The following is a 26721-nucleotide window of genomic DNA, read 5'->3' on the forward strand; positions in this document are numbered from 1 at the left end:
TATACAAGAAATAGACATGTAGATAATCCACATATTGGAGTCATTAGATCAGGACTCTAAGATGAATACATCTCAGAAAATGAAAGAAAAAATGGAAATTTTAGAAGTTTATTGGAAAATATAGAACATGAAATTAAGAATTTTGACAGTTTAGACAAGCAAAAATAATTACAATTTGGTGCACTGGAAGATCATTAGATACGGGGTCAGATCCATAGCCCAGTAGTACCATTGTAGGTTGTGAGAAGGCCAAAGAAAGAGGCCAAAGAAAGGCTGAATATGATCTTTTTAGAAATATTTCTTCTAATATAAATATGGTCATACATACTTTTAATCCCAATGACTCAGGAGGCTGAAGCAGGAGAATTACAAGTTTGAGGCCAGCCTTAGCAACTTAGTGAGATCTTGTCTCAAAAAGGCTAGTGATTTAGCTAAGTGGTAGAGCACCCCTACGATCAATCCTCAGTACTGCTGGGTAAGGAAAGAAGAAGAAGAAGGGAAAAGGAAGTGACTGGACACAGAATATAAAACATGATTTATTAGGGAAAGTTTACAAGAAATCTGTAACTGCTCAAAGAGTTCAGTGGGGACAGGCTGACAGCACCTCTGTCCTTCACCAAAATGATGAAGGTGCTTAAGCAAATGGTGTCTCCTCTCCTCCATGGCACTTTGTCCAGTGGTAGTCTGCTGGATGAGCATGTGTCCTTTGCATAGTGCCATTAGTTCTGTGCCAGTTGCCACTGAGAAGGGGTTTAGATGTTAGGCTGCAGAAGCAGTAACATCATCACCATTAGCTTTCTTAATTTGCTTTTAGGACCAGCATCTCAAGAACTAATTGTCCCTTTCCTGGAGTTCATACAAGAAAGTCGCTTTTTATAAATAACACTAACTCAGTCTAGTTCCCTGTGTTTATGATTAGAAAGCTAGTGTCCTTCAAGATGATATGTATCTGGACATTCTAGCCCAGGCTTTCTCTCATTGTTCCCTTGGCTAGGATTTCAGAAACAGAAAGAGCATTCAGGGACAGTCTTACTGTCCGCATTTTCTCTAAGAGTGGTTGTGGATACAATCCAATCAGAAATATATAGAAAAGGAAATATATAGAAAAAAATATAGTAGATGTACAACAAAAAGGTGTAACACTATGTTTTTGTCTAATAGACTTAAAATGTGGAGAATATATGAAACTTAGATGACATTAATTTTACTGATATTTAACTCAGATAGAAAGTATTATTTCAACATGTTATTAGCATTAGCATATTAATCAGATACTTTGCTTTTTTCATGTAAAATCTTTAATATCAATGTCTATTTTGCATTTTACTATATGTTTGTTGGGATCAGACATTTCAGGTGCTTCATTGTCAGATATGGCCATGGCCACTATCTCAGATTTACATGTATATACTGAGAATCCTGGAAGAAAATGAGAGGAGTTAGAAGAAATATTTCTTAAAAGATCAGGAAAGTAGATAGATAGTAACAAATATTGGTGCTAGGGAGCTAAGAGGGCATATAGTTTTAGGTGCTAAGGAACGGCTTCACCTGAGGGCAAGATTTGAGGATAGATATGAAGGAGTTGTAGGAGTAAATGAGACTTGCAGGTGAATGAGGGAAGGAGTTGGAAGATGGAGATCTGAGGCAGGACTACTATTGGTTAGCAGGGGAGGCGTTGACTGGGAGACTAGGAGGAGACCAGATCATGAAAAGTCTTTGTTTACACTGCTCTAAGCTATCTAGAGAGAAATAATATATGTGTGTATTTTCAAGTTTGTTTTACTCTATCTTAATGGGGAAAAATTAGGGCTGAAAAATTAACTTTGGTATTTCTACTTTGGATGAAAATAATAATAATAATTGTTGCTGTTGTTGTTATTATTATTATTATTATTATTATTATTATTATTCCTAAGAGTGACTGACTGGTAAAGTCATACAGGACCCTTGTTAGCATACTACTAAATATGCACTGTGCAAGGTCAGAGAAGTTATGTTTGTTTAGAGGATAGTTTTCAGAAGTCCTTTTCTCCTGGTCCCTAGGACATGATCAATCTCATTTAGCACACAATATTTTAAATAAGAACTTTTCCACACCATGAATATAACATCTAACAAGAATTTTCAAATTACATCATGTTTTCTTTTTTAAAGATTAAAAATAATCGTATTCAATTTGTTAATGAAGCATGTATTTTTTTTTAACAACGGGTAGGTCAGTCTTCATTATACCATGTATATGCTGGGCAGTAGGAAGATAGCACTTCCTCATCTGACATATTTAAAAGTGAGGATCCATGTGTGTTATACATTATCTTCCTACTTTCAAAGGTATGAAAAATGCAATTTCTATAGAACTGAAGATTGGAAAATCAATAATGAATCCTCATTCTTTGAGGTTGGATGAAAGGTTTAATCATGGTAAAAGAACTATCTTAGAAAAGGAAAACAAACGGTAAGAAGAAAAGGTTGAGAAGTTTAAGGAATAGGTTTCTTCAAGGATTGACATTAGCTCTAGGCTTACTTAACACTTTTACAAATAATCTGGAGAAAGGCAGTACTCAGTCAAATATCAGAGGTCTTAGAGAACGCTAAACTTTCTAGTAGGAAAGAATCAATAAATTGGTGAGCATCCTCAGGGAAGACCTTGCAGATCTGTGCAGGTGAACTGATGAATGTCATAGAGGGGAAAGAATGCAGTGAAGACTGGTCATTGAAAATTGTGTGTGTGTCTTTTAAGTGTGTGTTAAACTTGTTAAAAGTTTCCCAATTCCTTGGAGAGTCTGATTATCATTATGAATCTATTCCCCAAGTGGGGCAAAGGACTCATAAAACTCATAACCCCCACGAAAGGAAGCCATGCTTCAAGGTGATCTTTAATATTTAATATTTTAATACTTCCTCAATTTATTTATTCAATGAGTGATCAACTATTGAGCTTCAGCCATAAACTTGGACTTAATTATTAAGTACTAGGAAAATATAGACCAAGACAAAGTTGGCCTCTGACTTCATATTGATCTAGATTACAGTTTGGAGTAGATAAACATATATACTGTATAGTAATAAATGTTCTTAACCCCACACTAAGTGCTATGTGTGTTTCTGGAAGGTGAACAACCTGATTCAGAAAATGTAAGAAACCTGCTCACCTGTCTAATACCAAAGAATGGATAAGAAACACAAGGTACCAGTCAGGTGTGGTTGCACATGCCTGTAATCCAGCAGCATGGGAGGCTGAGCCAGGAGAATCACAAGTTCAAAGCCAGTCTCAGCAAAAGTGAGGCACTACTAAGCAACTCTGTGAGACCCTGTCTCTAAATAAAATACAAAATAGGGCTGGGGATGTGGCTCTGTGGTCAAGTGCCCCAGAGTTCAATCCCTGATCCCTGGCGAGAGAGAGAGAGGGAGAGAGAGAGAGAGAGAGAGAGAAGGTACAGCAAAAAAACAACAAACAACAACAACCCAAAAAACGAGACTTTAATTTAATTAAGGTCTTGTGAGACCAGGTATCTGGTGGGATCAAACATGCACAGATTGGGTAAACCAGTATTTTATCCCTTAGAGCACAGGGTTCCTCCCCTGGTTCCTTACTGGCTGAGTACTAGGAGGTGTACAGTCTTCCCAACTCATCAAGGTTTTACTGTCTCCTATTAAGTTATTTAAAGAAAATATAACTTTAGTGGCTCCCACCTCCCTTTGTTCTTTTGTGGAAGGAAAGTCTTCTTGGAGTACATTCTGACACATACTCTTACTTACTTACCTACTTTTTCTTTTCTTTTTCTTTTTTTTGGTGCTGGGGATTGAACCCAGGGCCTAGTGCACGCTAAGCGAGCACTCTACCAACAGAGCTACATCTCCAGTCCCAAGTTACTATTTCTTTCTTTCTTTTTTTTTTTTTTTATCCTTAGGTGAAACAAAGTGGGGAGAAAAAGTCCACTCCCTTTTTTATTTTATTATTTTTTATTGATTTTATTTTTTAAAATACACATCAGCAGAATTTATTATGATTCTTATTACACATATTGAGCACAATTTTTCATATCTTTGTATAAAGTATGTTCATGCCAATTCATGTCTTTCTACATGTACTTAGTTTTTTTTACCTTAAAATTCTTATTACACATATATACCACAATTTTTCATATCTCTATATAAAGTAGGTTGACACCCAATTTGTGTCTTTATACATGTACTTTGGATAATGGTGTCCATCACATTTCACCATCCTTGCTAATCCCCTGCCTCCTCTCTTTCCCTGTGTCCTCTCTTCCCTATCTAGAATTCATCTATTCATCCCATGTTCCCTCTCCCTACCCTACTATTAGCCAGCCTTCTTATATCAGAAAAAAACCACCATTTGACCCAAGTTACTCTTTCTTAACAGAGAAATTTCAATCTCTGTTGTGTTGGTTGGGCTCCACCTCCTATTTGTCAAGGAGCTGTTCAGGTACATGGTCTTTGGACCTGCCACATCCCTAGGCAATGGTGCTATTGTATAACTTTCCATTCTCTTCTGTTTCTTCTCTGGGTGCCTTTCTTACATCCCAGTTTTACATAGTATATTCTGAAAATGGACCACCAGACTTTCTATTTCTCACAATGGGAAGCAAGGATTTCAGAGATGACTGGCAAGGGAATATCTAATTGACATCCAGTGATCATCTTCAGTCAAAATTACAAAAATAAATAAATATACATGCCTATATATCTCCAGATAATACAATAAAGTAAAATTAAGCAATTTCTAAATATGATATCTGAATTTGAAAGCAGAAACTCAGAGAAGTTTATAAAATACATATATACATATACACACAGACACAGAGAGTCTGTGTTGTATTAATAAAACTTAAATTTACCTATTTTTCAAATATTAAAAGAGGAATATCTTTGAACTTGATATGGCCAACTTCCTTTACAAAGTAAACTATCTTTAAAATGGTACTAGAAGTAAATGTTAATGGAAATGAGGATTTTTGATAAATTTCAGAACGCCAGGAGTACTAAAATAATCTAACATTTATAATCATTTCAATAAGGATACCCAATCTTTATTAGAGTAATTTAATTAAGACTTATTGTCTTAGCAGAAAAATCATGGAATCCTAATGATTTATAGTGTATTTCTCTACCACATGCAGTCAAGCATGAGTCAGGCAACTACCCTACATTATATAGCTACATCCTCTGGGAGACTAGTCTTTGCAGTAGGGAAAAAGGCATTGTTACAATGTAGATATGAGGTATCCCCCAAAGACTCATATGTGAGATAATGCAAGAAAGTTTAGAAGTGAAATGATTGGGTTGTAAGAGCCTTAAACCTAATCAGTACATTAATCCCTGAGGGATTAACTAGGTGCTAACTGTAGGCAGGTAGGATATGGCTAGAGGAGGTAGGTAGATGGGGGTGTGCCTTTGGGGTTTATATTTTATCTCTGGTGAAGGTAGCTGTCTCTCTCTGCTTCCTGGTGCAGTTCTGAGCCACTTTCCTCTGCTACACCCTTCTATCATGATGTTCTGCATCAACTCAAGTCCCAAGGAATAGAATCAACTGTCTGTGAACTGAGACCTCTGAAACCATGAGCCCCCAAATAAACTTTTACTACTAAAGTTGCCAGGGGTATTTTGGTCACAACAGCAAAACAAAACAAACAAACAAATGAAAAGACTAAAATAAAGATGGAGGAGACTCTTTGACTCTTAACTTCCCCATTCTAAATGTGACACAGGTTTCTCTATTTCATATCCATAGACAGGAGCTAGTCTCAGGGTCCCAACCTAACTGCAGAAAGATTTGGGAAACATAGGGAAGCACAAAGGGAATGAATATTTGGTGAATTCTGTGTCTGCCATATCCTCCAACATGACATTTTTCAGGAGTACTAGTCGGTAAAGATATCGTTGTGTCCTAATAAAGGAATTTGTGCCTGTGTATTCCTCCATCTCGGGGTTCTCCAACATAGGAAACTCCACTAGAGAAATATTTGGCTACTATTATCATCAAAGTTTCTGACTAACTGTTGGATAAAAGGGAAAGGGATAATTGGGTGTTATACTATAAGGAGATAAACTATTATTAGAATTACTGTTTCTCCCCCTTTTCTTTCCCATGATTAAAAAAAAATGGTAAGTAGGTAAATGGTGGGATCACTAAAATGGGAAATGTAAAGAAGAGAAGCAGGCTTTTCCCCTAGGAGAGAAAAAATGTATGTATTCAGTTACAAAGAATTTAAAGGAGGAAGAGATGTACATGCACAGATAAGTAGTGAGATTTACAACTCAGAAAAGTGTTTAGCATAAAAGTGTGAGTTTGAAGCCAAAAGCCTAACTAAGATCACAGTTATGGAGTCAGATGAACTCTTATGGGAAAAGGGCTCACATTTGGGTTGGCAGTGTGTGGTTGGAGCAGTATGACTATTACAGGGTATAAGAATGAGCAGTACAACTTCGGGGGCAATGAGTATATACTAAAAAGTTTTGAAGAAAAAAGCAAGGACCTTTAATCTAACTCAGATCCAATAGCCCATGTAAGGTCACCAACTTCCAGCCTGTCCTCAGTGGGCTCTGAAATCAAACTATGAGAAGTCCCAAAGCTGAAAAGAAGTCCTGGTAAAAATCCAACTATAAAGTAAAATGAAGTGAATTATTGTATTTACTACTTAATATAAGTCTGGAGTGAAGACCAATATTTGTCCAAAGTGTTTCTGTAAGGAATAGGACACAGGAAAATGAATTAGAAAATCACTGTTAAAAGGATTGTTGAATCAACATCTCACATTGTCTCTGGGTCTCTTAAATAGAACAAATCTAGTCACAGCATCACCTACCTAGATTATGGAAAATGCTCCTTAACTAGCCACCTTGCATCCACTCTGTCCTTTATTCTTTTTTTTTTTTTATTGGTTGTTCACAACATTACAAAGCTCTTGACATATCATATTTCATACATTAGATTGAAGTGGGTTATGAACTCCCAATTTTACCCCAAATGCTGATTGCAGAATCACGTCAGTTATACATCCACAATTTTACATAATGCCCAATTAATTGTCCTTTATTCTGAGCACTAGAGCCAGGATGAGCTTATTCAAATGTAGACCTGATTAGATAACTCTTCTCAAAACCCCTCAGCGGAACAAGAGACCTACAAGGCCAAACCCATCTGTCCCCATCATCTCACTGACCTCATTTCTGCTGCTGTCTCCCGAGTTTCTCCTCTTCAGCTGTGCCAACCATCTTGCTATTCCTAGAGCACACGAGGGTTTATGTATATGAGTCTGTTCCTTCAGCCTGGAATATTTTCCCCATTGAAGTACATGCATACTCAATCTCTTTCTGCAAATCTGCTCCATTTCACTGTATGAAAGAGGTTTATTCTGGCCAACCTTTGTAAAATCATAACACGAAGAATTCTCAGTGCTTTTACCCTGCCATTTTCTCCAATATGCTGGCCACCCTCTTATAGATGATTTACAGTACTTTTCTGTCTCTCTTGAGCTGCCTCCTGCCTCACCCCTAGAAAATGAGTTCCACAAGGGCAAGGACCTTTTCAGTTTTGTTTTCTGGTCTCCTTAGAATAGAACTTGACTCATAACAAGAATTTAGTAACTAACCGATAATGAATGGGTATAAAAAAATGATCCTTCAGAGTCACTAATATCTCATTTTAACAAGTGTATCTTAAAACCCAAAAAAAGGGGAGGGAAGAAGACATAATCTTAATTTCAAACTTGAACAAATTTAACTTCAGGAATCATTATTTTTTTCATTTTGCCTCAGTAAACACTAGTGAGTAACTACTGTGAACCACTCCACCATGCCATCCTAATTCTTTTAGGTCTATTAATCCTTGCCATATAGTGTTTGTGTTTTGCATAGAAAATAAATTACTTCAAGCTGATTTAAAGAACTAAGAATATTGCTTACTTTCTATTTTTTTTTTTTTAGTAGCAGGAATGTGGCTTATTGTGCTATTCTTTTTGTCAAAATATACAAGTATAACACTACTTCATGGACTAATTTTGCCAATTTTATTTTTTTCATGTTTTCTCTATAATGTTTTTACAACAAAGATTTTCAAAAGATAGATGAAAGGGATTGTTTGGTGCTTTGTTATCTTTAATGTTGTTAAATGTGATTTTCATAGTCCAGTTGTTTTAGCAGTGGCTATGTGGTAGCACCACTTTCCAAATGTAACAGGTTGTCATGGAAACTTTGTTGTTACTTCTATTTTGTTTGTTTGTTTTTATGCATTATTTTGAGGCAGTAAATAGTCTTTGTGTCCCTTCATTAGAAAGAATTCTAAGTTAAGTCCTTGATAAGACTAGTTGACTACAGAGAACAGAGGCAGCAGACAGGAAAAGATTTTAAGACCCCATATGAAGAAGCTCAGAATGAAATTGTAATCAGACAACCAATTATTTAATTTTCTTAATGATGCACTTGATAAATGTCAATGCAATAACTTGTTGTAGAGAGAAAAATAATTAAGCATGAAACGTATTGGTAAGTGTAGGAAGAAAGAAGATCTTTGAAATGATGCTGCCCCTATTTGAATAGTCTTAAAATGAGTATTTTTTGGTTTATGCACATTTGAGCATATATATTTATTGGACTTTCCTGAGTGTATATTTCTTACTAATACATACATTTCTTTGAATGATAGAATTTAAAATAATAGTAAAAAAGACAAAAAAATCCAGGAGGGCTGGAGATACAGTTGTGGTAGAGTATTGCCTACCTTGCACAAGGCACTGAGTTAAGTCCCCAGCACTGAAAGAAATAAAAAAATCCAGAAGCATTATTTACTTCTAAATAAAATTTTATATAGAAGCACCCATTTTTTCCAATACAATTAACATCTTAAAATGAAAGCATAATTATCCACTATTTATAATCCCTTTCTTGAAAATATAAACCATTAGCACAGTAAACACATAGCCAATAATTAGATGAGTGATTTAAGGTTGTTTTTAAACAACTTGAGTACTATTATTAATCCAGATAATACAAAATCTGTTGAGCTATTTTTTCTTTGCTTTTGTCAATAGGTAATCTTTTTTTCATAGCCTATGTATAAGTGAAAACCAGCCACCAGTCCTTAGATTCCACGTTAACCTCAAATAGGAGTCAAAGTTACTTACAAGAAGAATGACTCTTAGATCTGCCCCACATTCACAGTTATACATCTGTAGGTGCCCAAGAGGCAAAGCTCTCTCCTGGTAGCTATGGTAACTAATGGCCATTCTCACAGTGCCTGTTTGTAGTAATATTTGAATAAACTCCATGAAACAATTATAGATGTCGGTATATGAGCCTCATTCCCTTATTTGGCAAACCTTTCTGCCCTCTTACCTATCATATTGCTAGCAAATGGAGTAGTTTGAGAAGGTATGATTATTAATATTTTATATTGACATGTATTAATTTTTGTAATTATAATTAGGTTATATAGTCCTCAATATACCGTATGCTAATCAAGTTCCTGGTTAAATGATTCAGAGGTATGAAATGGGATACTCCAAATCTCTTTGAAATGATTCTTTAATTCATTTCAAATACAATTAAAAGTTGATTTTACAAGTAACTAGAATAAAATTATAAATTTGCTCTTTCTTCCCGAAGAAAGAAAGTCAAAGCAAATACATTTCTGTTAATAAAATGAGATGTTTTGGTTTCTTTATTAATGATTTACATAAAATCGGTGCATACTTAATCACACACAAATAGGGAAAACAAAAAGCACTGTAGAAAATTCAATTTCGAATTACAGAGATTACTGCAGCACAACTCTTTTATCTATACTAGTATATAAAAACACTCCTAACAGTGCATCAATTTTCACAGCCATTTAGTAGATTAGAAAGCAATTGTAAACAGCGTAAAACCCACATTAACTCCTGTCAACATCCTGCCTTTTGCTCAGTTATGGATTTGTCTGAAATAACAGTGAGATCTAAAGTGATTGCATCGACATCACAGATTGTATTATAAATATGAATGAACCCATCGTAATGGGATGCGTAGCACTGTATAGCAGGCGTTTGTCCTCCCTGTCATAGTAACAGGTTTGTGACATAAGGGAACATTACATTGTCTCTAAGAAATAACTCCACATGTTCTATATGATAATCATAGCAACTGACCGCTTTTCAGATTGTCCTAAATTTTATATTCTAATATTATGCCATTAATAACCATCTGTTGTTTAATGTTCAAAAATCAATCCAGATAATATGAAAGCCATTGTGTTATTTTAAGTGATTATTAATTTCAATACTTGCCATGTTAATTTTTAATAGAATATCTTGATTGATCTGTGCCTGGAAGCATATCACCACCACTACCACCATTTCTTCTCAATAGAAAGTAGTGAATGGGTTTGAGTACCAGTTAAAATGGAAATTCTTTTAATGAAAGATGAGAGCTGCATCCCTCCCTGCCTTTCAAGTTTCTTCAGTAAGGATTTAGTAAGCTGCTATTTTTCTTTGTTTGGAAAATTATGGTTCATGTCTAAGTTAGATTTCAATTTTGTTGTTTTTAAAGATAACCACATTGAGGGGTGTTGGTGGTAGAACAAAGAAACTTTTGAAAAGACATTTTTTCATACTATTAGATTAGAAGAAAGGGTACCAGTGCATATCTTTTTAATTGCTTGACTCAGCTTGAATTGTCATTCTTTCTTAGATAAGGGTCATTTTATTATACTATTTAATGTCCTTTTGTTTGGAATACTCTGATGTTAAAAGTTTTAGTCTTAACTACTTAAGTATGTCTTGTAGTCCTCTAAAGCATGTATTTCAGTATTAAAACCAGGAATCCAATTTGGCCATGTGTTGACAGTTCACTTATCAGCAGATCATTTACCTGACTGTAGCTCTCCCTTGATTAGGAACTTTGTTGTTAGAGGTTTTTCTGATAATGAGAAGAAGGATAAGTGGCTACCTGTTGGAACTAGTATTTGTTTAGTGGCTTTTAGAATCAAAAGTACTATGCTCTGTGCTTTACAAACATTGGATTATCTCATTTAATATGTTCTCCCTTTATTTGTAAAGATTTGAAGGAAGAAGTCATCTGCAACTATTCTAGTGGGTTTCTTGCAAACACACAAGTTCCAGGAAGAGAATACAGGTTTCACATTATTGCCCCCGTGGTCCTCATTCTAACTCCAGCAACCACCTGAGTGCTAATACTGGGAAAGATGAGAAGAGCCCCATGGTCTACATCTCTGGGAGAAGACCTTGATGCTTTATGCTTGCCTTCAAAGAAACACCAGCTACACCTAGTAATGTTTAGAATCTCTTTTTTTCCCTGTAAAGTGGATATTTAATGGAACTGGCCACATTATATCTATAGGAACCTTGTTCTTCAAGTTGAGACCACAGGTACAATGAAGACTAACTTAGTAACCCACAAAATGTATTCACTAGAAGCTGTGGCAGTAGTTCAAAGTTAGAAAGATGATTAGTATATTCATTTTTATCGACTGTAGCATTTTATGATGCTTATGGAAATATTCTTAGTAAATTATTCAGTCAAATAAATTTTGCATGAGGGTTTTACTAACAAGTCTAAAAAATTATTTTCAACTAAATTCAGTCAGACAGATGGATTTCGTTCTCCAGGTGGTTGCGTATTTTTTGCTTGATAACCTATTTGGCAGCACTCTTTTGAACCTGTGAATATTTATATTTCAGGCCCTCTCAATAATTAAAAAATCCACATTTAGTACCAGATGTTTCTGATGACTAGACAACTTTGTTTTATTCTAGAACTGTAACATTTTTTTAAGTTTGTTTTTGTTTTCTGTAATGTTTTCCCAAGAATCAAAAAGAAAGCAAGCATTTACTAAAAAGTCAAATGTTCACTGAGAAGTGATGTTAAGGCTAATTTACTTTATTAAGCAGAAATGTAGACATCCCAAGAGCATTATTTATTTTAACAATCAAGCATTTTAGAAGCTACAAAAAATTAACTATTTTATAATGTTGTCATTTGCTTTTCTTATGTTAAAATACCTAACCAAGAAACAAATCTCACCTTGGAAAGTATGAAATTATGCTTTCCTATATACTATCTAATTTTTGGTCTTAAGGCTTTATGTTTTCCTACTAAGAATTATGCTACAAACAAAGATAACGTCTTTCTTTAAAGTGCATCAACTTCATACACTAGTTCTGAGAATAAACCCTGATCTGAGAGCAGAATCTCAATTCCTACAGCAAAGCCTGGGTATCTTGTGGAGGCAGGAGGCTCATACATGATTTTCTGAGTTTTTGCCAGTCTTCTACTTCATTTTACCTTGAATAGATCCATTCAAATAAGTGTTTGTTAATGTATTTAAGGTTGATTATTATTAGTATTAATTTGGAATTCTAAATTATTTAATAGTCTCTCACATCTTTCTTTTTCTATAATGGTAGACAAATCAAAGTTGGAGTATTTAGTGACTTTGGTTTACATATAGCACTGTGAGAATAATTGAGGATTAACAGCCCCCTGCCCCCCCCCCAAAAAAAAAGACACTTATTTGAGAAATCACATTTCAGGATATTGCTAAGGATTTTTTCTTTATGATGGAATGAGAGTGTTATATACTAAACAGGTTGTCATTTCATAATTTATTCCAGAAACTATTTCCTTGAAAATTCCCTTTGGGCCTTATTTGCTAAATGGGAATCATAAAGATCATTTAGCATTCAAATTAAATATAATTTCTAATGCAAATTAAGAGTTCTTTCTGCAAATAATACTTTCAGTTTTGTCATAACTTTTTGATAATTCCGTTTGTTTTTATTTTAAAACCTATATCATTTTCACAGTTTTAAAGATATCCTATCCCAGTGCTTTGTAAATTCTGGACAAACTTTACTTTTTTTGAGGGGGGTACTAGGGGTTGAACTCAGGGGCACTCAACTGCTGAGCCACATTCCCAGACCTATTTTGTATTGTATTTAGAGACAGGGTCTCACTGAGTTGCTTTGTGCCTCACTTTTATTGAACTGGTGATCCTTCTGCCTCAGCCTCCAGAGCCACTGGGATTATAGGCATGCACCACCACACCCGACTTACTTTACTTTTTTCTAAGATTGGGAAATGTGTTTTTGTTCTGCAATTAGCTTTTATGTTTGATTGCAAATAATTCTAGAATACTACACAAATAATTCTAGAATACTATTCAAAGAACATTTACTTTCAGTTTTTTCTACAAGTAGGAAAGAAAGATTGCACTGATAAATCTTTTCATTCCTTAGAATATCAAATATGCTTTAAAAACAGTTCCAAGACAAAGATCATCACAGAAGCACATCTGACCAGACCGCCCCCTTGCTTAACATTTTTCAGGGTCTTACCTAGTTCTTACTGAGTCCCAGACCATCCTCCCTCACAGAGCCAGGGGCACCTCTCCCATCTTATTTACTCATTCTCACCTTTGGTCACTGCTTTCCAAGCCTAAGGGCCTTCTAGGAAGGCCTTCGTGCTGTTCCTTCTGGCTGGAATCTTATTCTCTCCTCTGCCTGTCTTGCTAACACTCTTTATAATTCTAGTCTCATGATTTTCTCCTAGAAGCTTTCCTCTCACCATCTTCCCTCCAAAACAAATCAGGTTCCCTGTTACACTTCATAATTGCATCCTTTACTTTTCCTTCGTTGCATTTACAAGTTATAATTACATATTTGTTTGATTATTTGTTTAATGCCTGCCTTTCCCAATAGAATGTAAGCTCTATGATTAAAAAAGAGTTGAAGTCAGAGGAAAGAGTTTATTATAATCACTATTTCACACTTTGACAGGTAAATTAGACCTGAAATAACTCCCAAGAGCAATACACAGCCTGAAAAACATGAACTCCATGTACAATGCACCAGACTGGATGTGAAAGGCTACAGCATAGGTTTGTGGGCGGTGGGCGGCGGCTTTTATATGGAGCCAATATACCCTATTTCACTGTGCCATTTTGGGAATGTCCTTTGACCACTGTTAGTAAAAGGCAACCTGTAACTGTATGACCATAACATTATAACCTCAAACAGAACAATTAAGTGAAGCTTGGGCTATGCTTTTTTTCTTGGGCTTTACAAAATGGCTTATAGTTTTGAACTTTGAGGGAGGGATATAGAACTTAAGGGAGGGATAGTTAGGGGATAGTTGAAGAATATAGAACTTAAGGGAGGGATAGTTAGGGGAAGTGAGAGGGCAGGAGAAGCAGTTAGGTGGTCTCTTGAACTCCAAATTCCCAATAGTCTTTTACCATTCACATCCCTTATTAGCCCTCTAGTCCTAAACCTTTTTAGGTTCCTTTTTGTTGCCAAATTTTATAAATTCTCAGGTATTCAGCAGTGGATTCAGGTTTGAATGCTGATTCTCCTTTAATTATTTATTTATTCTAATTTGTTATACATGATGGCAGAATGCAATTCATTTCATATTACACATATATAACACAATTTTTCAAGTCACTGATTGTACACAAAGTATTTTCACACCATTCATGTCTTCATATATGTACTTAGGGCAATGATCTATACCTTCTTCCACCATCATCCCTACCCCTTTGCCCCCTCCCTTACCCTCCTTTCCCTTTGTCCTATCTAAAGTTCCTCCATTCCTCCCATACCCCCCCTCCATTGCCATTATGAGTCAGCATCCTCATATCAGAGAAAATATTCAGCCTTTCGTTTTTTAGGATTGGCTTACTTCACTTAGCATTATATTCTCCAACTACACCCATTTACCTGCAAATGCCATGATTTTATTTTCTTTTAGTGCTGAGTAATGTTCCATTGTGTATATATACCAAAGTTTCCCTATCCATTCATCTACTGAAGGGTGTGCGGGTTGATTCCACAATTTAGCTATTGTGAATTGTGCTACAATGAACATTGATGTGGCTGTGTCCCTGTAGTATGTGTCTTTAAGTCCTTTGGATATAAGCTGAGGAGTGGGATAGCTGGGTCAAATGGTAATTCCATTTCAAGTTTTCCAAAGAATCTCCATACTGCTTTACAGATTGGCTGCACCAATTTGCAGTCCCACCAGCAATGTATGAGTGTGCCTATTCCCCCACATTCTCACCAACATTTACTGTTGTTTGTCTTCATAATAGCTGCCAAAAGAGGAAACACTTCCAAATACATTCTATGAGGTCAGTATCACCCTGATTCCAAAATCAGATAAAGACACATCAAAGAAACAAAATTTCAAACCAATATCTGTAATGAATATAGATGCAAAACTTCTTGATAAAATTCTGGTAAATCAAATACAAAAACATATCCAAAAGATAGTGATCAAGTAGGGTTCACCCCAGAGATGCAAGGTTGGTTCAATATATGGAAATCAATAAATGTAATTCATCACATCAATAGACTCAAAGATAAAAATCATATGATTATCTCAATAGATAACAGAGAAAGCATTTGATTAAATACAGCATCTCTTCATATTCAAAACCCTAGAAAAACTAGGGATATCAGGAACTTACCTCAACATCATAAAGGCTATCTCTGCTAAGCCCCAGGCCAACATCATTCTAAATTGAAAAAAAATTGAAAGCATTCCCTCTAAAAACTGGAACAAGACAGGAATACCGTCTTTCACCACTTCTATTTAATATAGTTCTTGAAACTCTAGCCAGAGCATTTAGACAAAAGAAATTAAAGGGATATGGATAGGAAAATAAGAACTCAAATTATCACTATTTGCAGACAATATGATTCTAAACCTAGAAGACCCAAAATATTCCACCAGAAATCTCCTAGAACTAATAAAAGAATTCAGCAAAGTAGCTGGATATAAAATCAACATCCATAAATCAAAGGAAATTCTGTACATCAGTGACAAATCCCCAGAGAAACTAGGAAAACCACCCCATTTACAATAGCCTCAAAAAAAAAAAAAAAAAAAAAAAGCTTAGGAATAAACTTAACAAAAGAGGTGAAGGACCTTTGCAATGAAAACTACAGCACACTAAAGAAAGAAATTAAAGAAGACCTTAGAAAGAACTACCTTGTTCTTGGATAGGCAGAATTAATATTGTCAAAATGACCATACTGCCAAAAGCATTACACAGATTCAATGCAATCCCAATCAAAGTCCTAATGACATTCCTCATAGAAATAGAAAAAGCAATCATGAAATTCATCTGAATAGCCAAACCAATCCTTAGCAAGAAGAGTGAAGCTGGTGGCATTACTATTCCAGGCATTAAACTACACTACAGAGCAATAGTAAGAAAAACAGCATGGTATTGGCACCAAAATAGACCTATAGATCAATGGTATAGAATAGAGGACACAGAAATAACCCACATAACTATAGTTATTTTATATTAGACAAAGGCGCCAAAAACATACATTGGAGAAAAGACAGCCTGTTCAACAAATGGTGCCAGGAAAACTGGAAATCCACATGTAACAAAATTAAATCACACCTCTATTTTCTCACCATGCACAAAACTCAACTGAAAGTGGATTAAGGACCTAGGAATTAAAACAGAGACCTTGCACCTAATGAAAGAAAAAGTAGGCCCCAATCTCCATTATGTCAGATTAGGCCCCAACTTCCTTAATAAGACTCCTATAGAGCAAAAATTAAAACCAAGAATCAATAAATGGGATGGATCCAAACTAAAAAGCTGCTTTTCAGCAAAAGAAACAGTGAGGTGAATAGAAAGCCTACAGAATGGGAGCAAATCTTTATCACAAGCACATCAGATAGAGCACTAATCTCTAAGATATATCTAGCACTCAAAACCTTAACACCAAAAAAACAAATAACCCAATCCATAAATGGGCCAAGGAACTTAACAGACACTTCTCAGATGATATACAATCAATCAACAAACACATGAAAAAAATGTTCAACATCTCTAGCAATTAGAGAAATGCAAATCAAAACTACTCAAAGATTTTATCTCACTCCAGGAGAGTGCATTTTGACATACATAAAGGGATATTTAATATATATATATATTATATTCCTAATATAATTTATTAGGAACCCATTTGATTTTCTTTTCTAAAAAAGAAAATAACTTCTCAAAGCTATAAGAAATCTCTACCAAGTAAAATTGGAAAAAATGAATTTTACCCATCTTAGTTACCAAAATTATAGAACAGAGAATACTATCAACTACAGTTGGGATATTCTACATTCTCATTTCTATACTTGGCTTTTAAAAATCCATTTTGACTTGTCTTGGAATGATTGAAGTATGCAGTCCTGACATGTACATTGCATGTACTTTATACTGAAGGGTCAGGATTACATTTAATGTTTACAAAGCATCAGTGAATTGTATCCTTTTGTTTATGTTACACATGAGAGAAACAGTTTACATGGTCCTAAACATCCTCAGTCAGCCATCTCCAAATGAATTATGTACTTGAATATAAAAAAAAAGTTCTTCACAAATTTAAAATGTACTTGAGCTGAAACATTTTTCTTCTCGTTTCCATTTTTCCCTAGCCTGGCTGCTTCTCTTTTCCTTAGCTTATGTACTAGTTTTCCATGCTATAACTAAAATAGATCTATATACAGACGGAAATGTCAGAAGAACATTCATTCTGAATTTTCCTGAATCGTATTTACAGCAAGACAGTTCCTAATTGTTAAAAAGATTATGGTTTTGCTAATATAAAGCACATTAGTTTAACAGAAGCAAGCATAAGGGAATGGTTCAACAGCTGATCCTTTACTATATTTCCTAAAACATTTGATTAGACAAGCTTTTATAATTGTCAATTTGATCTTGTAGTTCAAAAGGTTGCCAAAGGTTGGCAGCATGACACGTGGGTAGAATAAGACTAATGAAATAAAGTAAGCAGAAATTCTAATCTTTGATACAGGGCAAGGGTCTTTAAAATTTTCTCAATGTAGTCATCCTCTTTCCTCTGAAAAATCCCAAGAAGATATATATTTTAAGAGATCCCAATATAGACCAACTTTACACATATATTAATTTGGATTCTTATTTGTCCTTTCTCTAACACATATTTTTTTATGATTAAAAACTGACAGTTGATGGCTCTTCTTGCCACCTTCTTACCATCATTTCCTCAGTGTACTGGACCTTTTCACATCCTAGCATTTTGTATCTACCCTTTATTCCACTGAGATGCCCTTCTACTATTCTTTGTTCGACAGACTCATATCAAGACCTAGTACAGAACCCAATGCAGTGACTCATGTCTGTAATCCCAGTAACTCAGGAGGCTTGGGCAGGAGGACACAAGTTCAAGGCCAGCTTCAGCAACTTAGTGAGGCCCTAAGCAACTTGGTGAAATCCTGTCTCAAAACAAAAACATCTTCCAATCACAGTTGCACACACCTGTAAGCCCAGCAGTTCAGGAGGAGGATCTCAAGTTCAAGATCAGCCTTAACAATTCAGTGAGACACTGTCTCAAAATAAAAGGAAAAAGAAAAAAAGATCAGGGATAAAATTCAGTGGTTCAGTGCCCTGGGTTAAATCCCCAGTACCAAAAAAATAAAAAAATTAAAAAGGACTAACTGTGGCCAGGTACAGTAGTGCATGCCTGTAATCCCAACAGCTTGAGAGACTGAGTCAAGAGGACCACAAGTTCAAAACCAGCCTCAGCAAAAGTGAGGTGCTAAGCAACTCAGTGAGAACCTGTCTCTAAATAAAAATACAAAATACGTCTGGCGATGTGGCTCAGTGGTCAAGTGCACCTGAGTTCAATCCCTGAAGAAAAAAAAAAGGCTAGTTATGTAGCTCAGTGATAAAGCACCCCTGGATTCAATCCCTTGTATCAAATGAGAAAATAAAAAGATCCAGCCCAAGTGTTACTTACATAATAATTTTTTTAGACTTAGTTCCCCTGTCCTTTTTTATCCTGAAGCATTTTTTCCATATCTCTGTTCTAAAAATTATTTATATATTTTTTTGTTTTTGATAATATACTTCTTTTTGCTAGATATGGATGCCTCAAGAACTAAAATATTATTCATCATTGCACCCCCATCCCAACACAAATGGCTGGTTGGTGCATAGTAGGCAATCCATTATTGTTGCTTCAATGCATGAATTAAGCAACCAATTACATGAAATGTCTGACAGACAATTTTCTACTTTGAAACCAGTTGTATTCCCAAAGTTAATTTTTAAATCAGTTGTTTTGGAACTCACAAAGCAATTTCCCATAGAAACAATGTTATAAATGTTATAAATGATTGTTAGGTTCCCAGGCTAGCCCTCAAGAGTCTATTTAACCCATAATGTAGCTGAAACACTATGCAGTTGTAATGAAAAATAGCAGAAAATATTACTGTTACACATGTGCAGTGTTTTCATTACATTAAGTAAATACAATTCCTCTTTTGTATGGGAAGTACAATCTGATGCAAATTATAACAACAGGCAGGGGTAATATGGCCTAGCACTGGAGGAGGATATCGGAATACAGGTGAGGCTTTTCACTAACTAGCCTTATAACTGGTTGAACTTTATACTAGCCTGCTTTTCTACATTGCTGCAGCCAACTTGGTAATTCTTATGTGTTCCACCAACAGGAAAGGTAAGGTGATGAATACAAAAACACAATGAAACATTCAGAGCACTACATAAATTCAGTGTATTTCATGGCAAAAAGTGTCCAGACAAATGACAATGAACTGACATAGGGACTTTTAATGGGAAGAAAAATAAAGTAGTGGCCTGACCCCAGAGCTGGGTAACTGCTTTGCTATCCATATTCTCCACCATAACCAACTCTAAGATGTGTGAGTTCACTTCTCCGGGTCTTAGTTTCCTGTTAGGTAGAGTAACATATTTAGGTTAAATATTGTTCCATCTTTTGTGATTTTGATATCTGTATTTAACATTATTTGGGCAGAGTTGTAATTTGGGCAGTTTTAAAATATCCTGGAAGGGTCATCATTACATGATCTGCTTTCTTTAGTTCTCCCTTCCATGAATACTTTCATCAAAGACCATTTATGTACATTATTTTTTCTTTGTCTTCTGGACATGCCCACCTTAAAACCAATTTGTTCCTTAGGATCTGCCATCAAAATCAATGTAGAAACTAACTTCTATCACACAATGCCTCCATCTCAATGTGCAATTCTTTTGTTCCTTAGTCAAGAACTAAAATATTATTCATCATCTGCTTTCTTCCTTCATGACTTGCTTAAGAATTTCTCACTTGATTCTGGTGCAGCAGATACATAATCCAGCAAACTGTCTAATCAAATTTTATTTTCTATTAGGAGCCATCTGTTTGCCGATGACTACTCTGTTTGTTTTTTATTTTAGTGCAATCCATTTTAGTTCCTTCATCTGTTTTTACCATACCACCTGCAATTCCCATTTTCCCAGCTCATTCTTTCCTTCCTCTGGTGGGTGAGGAAGAAGACAGCACAAGTGGGCCACACTCCAAGAAAACTAGTTGAGGCTCAAACCCTCCTCTCTGGCTAAATGCTTCTCTCCTCAGGCTAACTGCTCTTTACTTTCTTTCCTGGATTTAAACTTCCCCAAATTCTGTGGCCTTTCAGAAAACTTTCTGGAACAAAAGAAAAAGAAAAAAAAATCTAAATTCTTCCCATCTTTAACTTTGTATCCCAGGAGATTCTCATTTGTCTCTCCCCTAATTGCTGCTTTTTCCTTTGGGGCTGGGGAATTGACTGTTACATAACAAACAGGTAACACAACTCATGGAGATAATGGCTTTTGGGTTATGTTCCATCACAAAACATTTTTTTTTTTTTTGGTGTGTATGAAATTTTCAACACAATCTGAAAAAACTACATGACATGTTTTCTTCTTTGTCTTCATATGTTCATGAAGTTTAGGCCTGGGTCATAACCACCTACAAGGTAGGAACTTCTGAGTACAAGTTCCTCTTAGGTAGAATTCCCATATTATCTCTCAAGAGTCTAGGTTCTGTTGTTATCTCAGAGCTCTCATGAGAACCTACCATTACGAGTCTGACTTAAATTATCCCTGGGTGGACCTCTCTTCTCTGAAATATTATTCCATTTATCACGTGCACAAAGCATTAGGCATTAACACTAAAAATAGGCAAACATAAGCACTTCTTATGTCCCTCGTTCTTTTCAGTACCTTCTTGATAGTTCCTAGTTCTATGGCTTATATGTAGTTACTCAATAACTATTTATTGATTCATTATTCAATTATATATAGACATATTTGTTAGGTTGAAATTTTCAATTGATCCATTTTTTGACCTTTTCAGCTATTTTGTCAGTGGCTTTGATTACCCAGGTGCACTTTTGCCATCAATAGGTTAGGTCTATAAATAGAAGTCTAGAGACATTTTTCATGTGTTTGGAAAAAGAAACTGAATAAAAAGTTCAGATTTTAAAATTGCAGATGAATATTGTGTTAGCGATTAACTGCAGCAAACATATTTTGAAATCATTTATCTAGCAGAGGAAAAGACAACAATGGAGCCGTCCCTTGTGGCCACAGTTTCAATGGCTTCCTTCAAAATCAGTCATTTGAAGTTTTTGTTTCCCCCTTCTTTTAATCTCTCATGTTATGAATAATATTTAGTTGAACTCCCAAAGCAACTGGGGGAAGAAAATCTTTGGTGTTGATTTTTGATAAAATATGAGACATTTACTTTTGTGAATGTTAATCCCAGAAGGCTTCAATATAGTCTTTTGTTCTCTGGGTTCTTGTGCCATTCAAAGATTTGAATTTAAACACCAGTGTGTTTTTGACCACCAGAAAGCCCTCTGAAACACCCAAGTATGGAAGTTATTAAAATCTGTAGTATTTGTTATTTTAATTACCATTTCAGCAACTGCCAGGTGGGTAATGATGGCAGGTGGCTGTCCTGTCTGTCCTAATGTTGCACTGCCCTGTAAGTTTATTCTTCTCTGAACTTTTTACTTTACCCATGTTTGCTTAGCAACCAAGCTATAATTGTTTTACAATTACTATTTTAATTACTAAGTCCTTTTAGTACATCATTTCAAAACTAATAAGTATCAGGTCTTGTCCTGACTTCTTGTCAAGAGAGTTTAAAATTCTTCTTTCTATATTTTTAACCTCACAATATCCCTCCTCCCAATAAATTGCAAAACCTTGCTGATGACAAAGTGCATTAGAAGACCTAAAGATACATGTTTATTTTAAATGTACTCATAAGACAAATACTTATTAGATCAAAGTTTTATCAACTATAATTCTCTTTTATTTTTTTTTCAATCCAAACTAAGTTATTTCTCTCTAGTTTAAACATGTTGGCTGATTTTTAGACTTGGATGAATTTCACTGTAAATTGCTGTTCGATGTGACTGGAGTACCCAGGAGCTGTCAGGATGGCTCAGTGATTTAACATTGGTGTCCTGCAGCTTTGACTGTAATCAGCAGATGCTGTGGTATTACCATAAATGTTTTCCTAACTGCTTCTGTCAAAAAGAGAAAATTCTTCCTGACCGAGTCTGCTGCTTCTGATTAAATTCAGTTTGCCTTCTTTTGCATAATTAATGTCCCATGATGATCTCTAACCTTTTGTTTTTAATATTGCCTCTTGGTCTAGACTCACTCTTTACAGGGAAGCTCAACTAAAAGCAGACAAAAGGAAATGGATGTTGCTGTTACATGTACCCCCAGCATCTCTCTGGCTCTGAAACTGTTACTGTTTTATATACCATCACTTGTCAAAGATCATGATAGGTTCTGGTCTTTGCAATGTTTTTCATTGTTGTGCCAGTGCTCTGTTCTACTTCAGAGGACTGTTTCTGTAACGCTTTAGTGCACATGGTTTTGCCGGAGGATGTGTGATGATAGGGTCTGCTTTTGAATGTGCTCACCCTGGGTGTGTAAACTGATAACCTTCTGACACCAGCCAGGCAACAGGCTTCCTATTCTTCTGAAAGTCTTCCTATACTTCAAGCCGAAAGTAGCCCAGATTATATTTGCTACAACAGAGTAAATGTGTATGTAATATAAGTATGTTAAAAAATGAATACCTAGTTTTGTCTGTGAGTGCATTTTACATAATCTCAGTGGGGAGAGATCCTTGAGTGTATTAAATAGCAGTAGCTTTACCTGGAGAGCACAGAGTGCTTTCCTATTTGTCCTTTCAGAAACTGTGAATACTCTTGCCTGACAACTACCTATGAGCTGATGTTTTTCAAGAGGAACGTTGATGTGACTAGAAATTCTTTCTGATGTTATTCTTACAGTGTAAGATTAAAAATACACATGATTTCTCTCAGGTACTAAATAAGGCCTGTAGTAACTGGCATATTTATAGCTTAGAAGTGCCCTGTAACCATAATTGTATGAAATTAGGGTTCCACCTATTCCCTTGGTTTCAAATAAGGAATGAATGAGTTTCACATTTCCTAGGGCTTATCAACATCTTTCTTCTGTAGATGATCCCACTAGCAATTATTTATCACATTATTTTGTTATTTTCTTTTTCTTTATAGAATTAATATTTAGAGTAGAAAAGGATCTTAGAGGTCACAAAAGATTCATTTTTGACTGACAAAGCTGAGCCTAAATAAAAAAGTCACAGGCAGTGGTACTTCTGCTTTGGAGATTTTTCAGCCTTTCACTACTAAAACTTTGTAGACATTTGGCTGACCTCAGATTCAAGCCAAATAAAACAGAAACACAGAAATTTCAAAATAAATGTGTCAGCCCTCAAATAGTTTTCATGTAAAAGCAAGATTTATGATCAACAGAACTTCTTTTTTTCTTACTCAAACTTTTAGTACAAACTCTAACCTTGTAGCTGCTTGGATGTCCTTTAGCTCCAGTTTCTTCAACTATAATTCCCTTTCTACAAAATCAACAGTAGTTATAACTTTTTCACTATTTATCATCTCTTCAAATGAACCAACAATCACTTATGCAATAGAGAGCACCCACTTTCAATAGAATAACTCATCTGTCATCAGGGAAACTATGACATCAGGCCACTTGAAATTTCGGCTTTGAACTGTTATTCTGATGCTGCTTTTTTCTACCTCTGTGACTAGAGTAATCCACTTCACTTCTGACCTCCATTTCCTTGTTAGTAAATAGAAACAGTAGCCACCTCCCAGGAGAATTCAGTGGATGGTATGTATGCTACAGTGTCTACACACCTGCTTCTGTGAGACCACATGTGACAGCAAAACTAGGGAAACACTGCAAAAAAGCAGGAATACAAGAACAAGAGAGCTTAGGTTTGTTTAAACGAGAGCTCTCAGTGGTTCTTTTTAGTCTTTCTTCATTCCCAGTTTTCTCATGAACATAATGTATTAGTGGCTATTTTTAAAATGTCACAGATGTGTCTCTTTCAAGATATTTGAAGGTAACAGTGGAAGTTGTTTACAAAAGCACAAACATTTTAGGAAAATTTGAAATGTCTCTCTGTCTCTAAGAAAGGAAAGTCTCCTTCCTACCCTAAATTCCCAGAAAGGGCTTTTCATAATTTTTTTCTCACCTTGATAACTCTAGATGCCCTGAAATCCTCAACCTTGATTTTAAGTGTACTGCTGTGATCATGCTTCAAGAGAAAGCTGTCAGATTATTTTAAATGATGAAGAGCTGTAATTCACAAGCATTACAGTGGCTGCCATTCTCACTGGCTATAATATTCAGAATTTGGATATCCACCCACCTTATCCTCATCAAATTAGCACATAAATACATACCACAGGATTTATCACTGTAGCCATAAATTTAATGATACTACATATAAACAAACGAGTTCCCAAAGATATAGATTACATTGAAAGTCTTAGAAGTTTTTTTTCCTTTTTTACTACATTAAATGACATTTCTTGATCAATTTTTCCCAGATACAGATCTTTCTATTTTAACCCAGAGTTACTTGTCTTTGGGGGTGTCAGTTATTAACTATTGTAACCATCAGAAAGAAAGGTTTCTGATAATAGGATCCCTTACAAAGCCTTGCATCTGTACTTTGCAACAGTTTTTACATAAATATCCTTGATAGATTTGGCTTATATGATCATCCTTAGTTTTTTTTTAAAAAAAAATAGTGCTTTAGTCTAGAGGGATTAATTTCTTAAGGATATAAAACAAGAATGGTAGAGCCAAGAAGAAGTCCTTACAATTTTTTCCTTTTACATATGCACTAGCCCCATAATAGGAGCCCTATTATCTAAATAGTCACAAATGTCCAGGTTGCAACTAACCAGATGAGCTAGAGGAAATTGTTTTTGGTTCTCTTTTATGTAAATCTAAAGAACAAACAAATCAATAGTGGTGCAACTTGATAAACCAAAGGGTTCCGTGGCAGTAAGCTCAGTTAAAACCAAATCTGTAGAGACAGCAGGGAAATAGAGAAAGCTCACCTGGTCTCCCATGAAAGGGCTTTCCATTTGCCAGAGGAAGCTGCAGAGCCCGCTCCAGGGTACACAGAGGGAGTACAGCAGCAAACCAAGAGCATGGTCTGGGTCTCACACAATAGCTGTGCTCTTGGCCTTGACTTTATTCTACATAATAGGGATGGTAGCAACTTCACAGGGTCTGTTGTTAAAGCTCCTTGTCAGATCCGGCACTCGGAGGCAGAGTAAATGGTAGCATTATCACCACCTTAAGAACTTTTCTACATTTTATTGTAGAGTGTAGTAGAAGAGACAGTTATTGGATACATAATTACACAAACACATCATGTTTATGGAGAAGTGTTAGGAAAAGGAGTGGGTGTTGTAGGAATGGACAACAGGGAGTGAGGGGTACTCAGGAAGCTGCCCACCAAGTGACTTCCTGTGCTGAGGCACTTTTGACTTACTTTCTGGCTTGTGAAAATGGACACCTGGAACATCCAGCTCTTAGGAGAGGCCCAGGTGAAATGAAGAATTCAGGTCATCCTTCTCCTTTCAGTGTGGCACAGGAACAGTGCAGGGCGGGGAGGGTGCAGGTGCTCAGTGAAAGAATGTCCATGGCAGCCATCATATCTACATCTGGGATACAGCTATCTTAGACCCAGGACTTCTGGTTATAAACCCATTTCTTCCTTACCTATTTTCTTCATCTTCTTCCCTACTCATCCTTTATAAACCGTTCTAGATATGACCACTTCATGCCTGCATGTTTACAGACTCCTTTTTTTTTTGTCTTTCACTGAGTTCCCCCCAAATGTCCTATTTTTTTAATTCTCCTTTGTTTCCCTTTAATTAGTCCCCATAACCTATTTTTCCTTCATTCACCATCTCTGCTACAAATGACCTCTCTACCTGCCCTATGTACTTTCTTTTGAAATGTAACCCAGCTATAGCACTTAAACTTTTATGTTTATTGAGACATAGATCCTGATTTTTGCCAAAAGCCATAATTCAAATCACATTCAATAGTGAATTTTTTTAAATGAGAGGCATAATAAACTACTCAGGACACTTTGAGCAATTCTTGCTGTTTCTCTCTGCTCTATGGGATGGGTGATAAGCAGATATCTCTGTGGACACACATGTATAGATGTGGCTGGACGAGCTTACTGAAGGCAGGGACAATGTTCACCCTCTGCCATGTCCCTGACACCTAGCACAACATGGTGCACTGTACGTGTTCAGTGTTTTCTGTCTAAATGAAAGTATATTGTCCATCTTGTATCCTGCTATCCCTAAGAATTATGAAGCAGTCTTTGTTCTCTTGAATATAGAATCTTATGAAAAATGGCACATCTGTCTGCATGTAAAGTACTGTTTTAAACACAAGAAATGGAAAGAACAGACTCCAAGTTGTTATGGTCTTGTCACTAGACT

The 26721-nt window shown here is 35.7% G+C and overlaps 1 protein-coding gene and 1 long non-coding RNA gene across 6 annotated transcripts in view; one reads left to right on the top strand and one right to left on the bottom strand.

Annotated features, from left to right (window-relative positions):
• Positions 1 to 26721, top strand: part of Diaph3 (diaphanous related formin 3) — a 455034-nt gene that overhangs the window by 411435 nt on the left and 16878 nt on the right. The gene's annotated exons all lie outside the window — the stretch shown is intronic.
• LOC110599471 (uncharacterized) overlaps positions 1 to 26721 on the bottom strand; it is a 101891-nt gene that overhangs the window by 36056 nt on the left and 39114 nt on the right. The gene's annotated exons all lie outside the window — the stretch shown is intronic.

Source organism: Ictidomys tridecemlineatus, chromosome 6 (genome assembly GCF_052094955.1).
Source record: "Ictidomys tridecemlineatus isolate mIctTri1 chromosome 6, mIctTri1.hap1, whole genome shotgun sequence".
Lineage (NCBI taxonomy): Eukaryota > Metazoa > Chordata > Mammalia > Rodentia > Sciuridae > Ictidomys > Ictidomys tridecemlineatus.